Consider the following 5,778-nt stretch of genomic DNA (forward strand, 5'->3'; position numbering starts at 1 on the left):
GTGTGGTATGAAACTGCAGTTTTTAAAGAGTAGTTGGGTAGATCTGTCCACAAATACTTATCTGAAGAAGGTACTTCAACATTTCTTCCCTAGAAGGCAAGCTGATGGCTGTACAACAAATGTAGACAGGAATGAATGGCAGAGATGGCATGAATTTTTGCCCACAAATGGGTAACTAAATGCTAGACATGTCACCTACTTATGTAGTGGATTTGATACTTTGTCACTGGCTGTCCTTCAGCCTCCCAGAAAGACATACAGAGATGGTATTACGAACACACAGGTAAGACTCAAACTGGGTAAGAAGGCAGTCCATGGGGTTACTTTGATGGTACTATACTGAAGGTCAGGCCAACTAACAGTTCTCCTTTCAGCTCACAGAAGTCAAAGCACAAAACAAAACTGGTGTTCCAGTATTGACTTCACACACAGGATACAAAGTTTCTGTCTCCAACCTTTCAATTGCTGTAATAAAACAAGGAACCACAAAACAAGCATTAAAATGCTTGTGCAAAATCAACATTGATGGCCTAAAAAATGTCAGAAGGTACATAAAGAGAATAAAATAAATGAGCATATAAACATTTTTCATGAATTTGTGTTTTAGGAAAACCCTTTGTAATACCTTGTTCTTCAATGCTCTCTATGACTCTTAAACCCAGATTGATGTCCTTGACAAATGAACAGAAGACATAAATGAGTTAATGTTTCAGGTAAATGTCTCTGTTACAGCATGTGCCTTTGATATTTTATGTATGACAGAACATACAGCCATTTATTGGACCTTCAGCCTGCTACAATCTAACCCTGTTTGTCCAGGATAGATTGCAGTTTTAGGGAAGATTTTTGATTACTAGCTACATTGAGTTCATAAACAGAATCTGGCTCAATACAGAAATGCAGACAACTTTAGCTGAATGACTTAAGTGATGAAAACAAATGTATACATTGCACACAAACTCAAGGGTTTTCAAATCAAAGTGGAGCCTGCAGCAGTGGCATTCTTCCACTGTCCTGAATGGAAAAAAGCTTCGGTTTTTACTACAGGCATGTACTAGCAAACAGCCCCACACTGTGGACACAGCACATACTAGTAAAATAACATGTAAACGTACTGATTTCCTTACTTGAGCTATCTCTTATCTCACCCATCTCTGCCAGGATATACTGAAACTTTTTAGGTTGTGACTAATGTATCACTTATTTTCATATTACATTTATCTAGAATATTTGTAAGAGGTAGAACCTTTCAAAAACACATCTGGTAGTTTTGGACCTTATTTCTTTATTTGTTTATTTATTTAATAGCAGGGGAAAAAAACCAACTGCATAAATTCTGAAAGAAAAGCTGCTGAGTGCCCACTTCAGGGAACAGAACTTGGTAATGCTCATAGCAGGACTAGTGGATGTCTCACACTTGGCAACCAAAACACTATGCCGGGGTGTAATAGTAATCTCCCAGAGACCTGATGAATGTGAATTTAACACTGATTTTCTGAAAACAGTTTTCAGAATTTTCTAAGGATTCAGTAGAATTGCACACACAGTTCTTCACAGGATGCTGTAGAATCTTTCTTGCCCTTTTAGGAAGCTTCTCCTGATCTGATCCTGGATCTATCATCTCCTTCCTTTCACTCTATTTTAAGACAAGGAAAGAACGCCTTTCTAGACATTTCTGCCAACACCCCTTTTATCTGGCTGTGGAGTGGAGCTGCTCTGGGAAAAGGGAGCATCCTTGGTAGCCACCCACTGTGCAGCACTGCATCTGGAGTTGAAAAGGAAGGTTGTTTCCCAATCTGCAAGCAAAAACCGTATGTTCAGGCATGAAGAAACGCATACTCCACCTAATCCCATGAGCCTCCTCTCTCCTGCATGGCCTATTAAAAGTTATTCTAGTACTCTTTATTGGACTCCAGCTATTAAGTGAATACCTTCAAACTTCAGACCCTTCAAGCAAAGTTACTGTAGCAAAGCCAGGGAAAAACTGAACATACACTAACTATTGTTCCCAGTGACTCACAGTATCATTTCCCAGAGTGAATATACTGGTGAGGCTCCAAGGCTCCTCCCTTCAGAGCAGATGGTAGAAAATTTTTAATTTAGCGGTTATTATTCTATGACACCAGCCATCTAGATGACAGTTTACAGAACAATATAGAGACAAGATCCCTGTCAGAAAACTCTCACATTTTTTGAGAAAATAGTTAAAAAACTATTTTGTTTAAAACTATTTTTGGTTAAAAAACTCCTCCCCTCAAATATGTAAAACTGACTTTTATTTTAAAATATATTCTCATACAATAATTATGTAACATCATCATTTATATCACCACCAAAATTAAATGCCTACTCACTTCCAAACATTTGTTTTCCAAAGCAGATGCTATGGGAAATAAAAAGAATAGTCTGACTCAGGCTTTAGATAAACAACTAAAGTATGTATCTCACAAACTGGCGTCCAACCACTCCGTACTGTGGCACAGATGGCTGTGCTGCATTTCGTGTTGGTGTAAGTGGTTGGAAAGGAGTCTGGCCAAGGTGGTGCTAAAATCTCCTGTACTATGGATCTGCTGAGGAAGCAGACAAGGAATTTATTACCTAACTTCCTTTGGGGAGCCAAATTGTTTCTCAGGAAATAACTTTACAAAACAGGTACCTGGCAAACTTGCCAGGGAGTAGCAATTCCTCGCTACACTTGTATTTCAGGAAGCTGAAAGGCAATCGTGCCACTGGAGGTGTCTCTGAATAGAACCTGTACAGCAGAAGATGCCTTGTTTTCAATGGAATAATTAGCTCCTTGGCCAGAAAGCACAGAGAAAACTATACTCACATGCAAGTGCATAAAAATGGGTAAAACCCCCCTTCCTTGTCTTCTTACCTTGAATTACTGAAATTAAAGAGATGAAATTACAAAATGGGAATTAAAATGTGCAGTAGCACATAGCAAATAACTTGTTGCATGGGGCTCCCTATTTAATTCTGACGTCTAATTTTTGCATAGTGCCACATGACTCATTTTTGGCAGGTTTTTTTTTAATGAATTAATAAAAAGATAACGGAAACTAGCAACACAAAGTTGCTTGCTTTGTGCATTAATATTTATAAGGCTGATGTGATGTATGCTTTGAAATGAGCTTGAGATTTTTTTTTTTTAAAGCGATTGCAAATCATGTATTTTAATTGCAACATGAAGAGAAATAGTCTTGAGAATATGCCTTAAATGGTTAGGCTAAACAGGAATTACAGTTTGGAAGCATACTTTAAAATCAATAGAGGCATCTAGTGGAAGCATTTGAGGACTGCAGCTGCCAGAGAATGCATCGATGCACAACTGATTCTCTCGCATTGCTTCTTCCTGGATTGAATGTCACGAATTGAATGACAAACCTGCTTAGGTTTTACTGAAGAAGAGGCAAATCTTAAATTTAATAGTGCATAGGTACTGTGAAGAAAATATGATTTAGGAGCCTTAGACATATTTTTCAAAAGTGATCTAAGCAAGCTGGGCCACCGAAGCCTCCATATTCACGCTTACAGTGCCATTTCTTTAAGAAACGTGCCCAGCAGCATTGCAATCCATAGTGCTTAACTACATAACCGATTAAATTCTGTATAAAACATGATTGAATTAGGCATGTAGAAAAGTGACCTTTCAGTCAGTTGCCTGAATGAGCAGCTACTCGAAATGGCCCATATGAAACACTGAGGGTAGGTACAAGCCTTCTACACAGAATCCTGCTGCAGTGGTAGGTTGAAGGGTATGCTCTCCAAGCAAGACCCACAGCCTCAAACTCTGACTTAAGTTTTTCTTTTAAAAGCTGACCGGTTGAAGTAAGGAGTGTCAGTCTCCCTTCCAAATACAATAAAATAAATATCCCTTCCCACTGTCTTATCTAATACCTCAATAGTTAGAGGACTCCTCGAGGACAGAAGAGAGGAAGATCAATCTCCTTTTCTGCCTGACAGAACACCTGAACATCTTTTATTTGCTATTAAATGGTAATGGTAAGGAGAAGACAACCTAGAAAAAATACAAAAGTGGGCTCTTAAACCCAGTAACAACCCCAAACTACAGCCAGACCACAAAGCATACAGAAAACATGAAAGTCCAGGACTTTGTGACACACTTGTCTGCTTTTTAATTTTCCTTTCCCCTTAGGCTGCAGGGTAAAACACCACAGAAGCTTCTACACCAACTTGTTCAGAATACATTACACAAGCGTTTGTAGGCTCCCTGCTTGGGCTTAATACGTGGTGCTGGTTATGCAAAAAGCCCAAGATGCCCAAGATGGCTGTGTGCTTCTCTGCAGTAGTGACAGGGCCTTGGGATAGCCAAGTCACTTCTCAAAAATACTATACTGCTTGGCAAAGGTATCTTTTGTCAGCTGGGCTGTGTATGTCTAGAGGAACACAAACTTTATTTTGCAAGGGATGCAGGTCAGTGAAGTGGCCAGGTGACATCATGCAGTTTATCACGACTAGACACGTGACTGTCATGGCATTTTCGAAACGTAGTTTCTGAGCACGCTTCAACCCTTATTCATGTGTCCTTACAGAAAAATACTAGGTTTAAATAGGGTGTGGATCTTCCCAACGGGTTTTCAATCTCCAGGAAAACTTTACTTAAAAGGAATTAAAATATCAGGCTCATTTTTGATTATTCCTCTCCTCGAGTGTAGGAATTAATCACAAAGCCTATCCTCACATCTTTAAACCACAATTTTATTACTTCCTCTGCTAACCACACTATCATTTATTTCCTCCTCAATTTTCCTTCACTTGCCATGATAGATTTCTTCCTCAAATTGCACTGCGGGCTTGGATTTGTTCTCTTACTTTTTCCTTTCCGCAGTGCTGGATTTGATTAACGAGGATGGACTGCGACCCAGCCTTTAAACTGCACGGTGGGACCGCTGCCTTCTCGTTTGAGTTTTCATGGAGCTTTCTGTTCCTACGCCTCTCGGGCACAGGACGGCCGTTCACCGGCAGCGCCAGCTCCCCAGCCCAGGGTCCCTGCGGGTAAAGGGAGACGCCAGGCTCCAGGGGCCTCGCTACCGGCGGTTTTAGTTGCGCAGGGGTCGCTGGCGCCTGATGGCATCGCAGGTGGCTCCCGGCTTCCTTCAAAGAAACAGCAGAGACAGCATTCCGCCTCCTCGGCTCCTTCTCCGGGCGTGACGCCACACCCGGGCCTGACTGGCTCCCGCCGCCGGCCTCGTGGTACAGCCCAGGCCGGCGCCCGCGGCGCCGACGCGGCCCGCAGCAGCCGCCCCGCCCCTCCCCGCTCACCTCACCTGCCCGGCCCGGCTCCGCCCCGCAGCCTTACAGAAGGGCTCCCACCTCAGGGGCAGCTGATCACACCCGGCCCCTTCCGGGTGCGTCCCTTCCCCCCGGGGGCGTTGACCTGCTCCCCCTGCCTCAGCCGCCGCCGCGGGGACGGGGGAGTTATTCGTCTCTCCGTAGCCGGCTCCGCTCCGCTTCGCAAACGGTTGGAGGCATTTTGGCCCACGTCGGCCCCCCTCTTCTAGGTGCTGTCGCGTTGCCATGGCATCTTCCGCTCAGACGGGGAAGGCGGCGTGGCCTGGCAGGGCCTGAGCGGAGCCCGCGGGGCTGCGGCCTGGACGGACGCTGACCCTGCCCTGGCCGCCGGGGACCGCAGTGGGCTGCGCGGACCCGCTGGCCGAACCCCCGCTTCCTCCTTCCCCGCCGCCGCCTTCCCCTTGCCCCGCCGTTGCTTTCCTCGACCCGGAGGTTCCGGCGGCAGCGGGAGGCGGCGGCGGG

Source organism: Gallinula chloropus (assembly GCF_964237585.1).
Source record: "Gallinula chloropus genome assembly, chromosome: 3".
NCBI lineage: Eukaryota > Metazoa > Chordata > Aves > Gruiformes > Rallidae > Gallinula > Gallinula chloropus.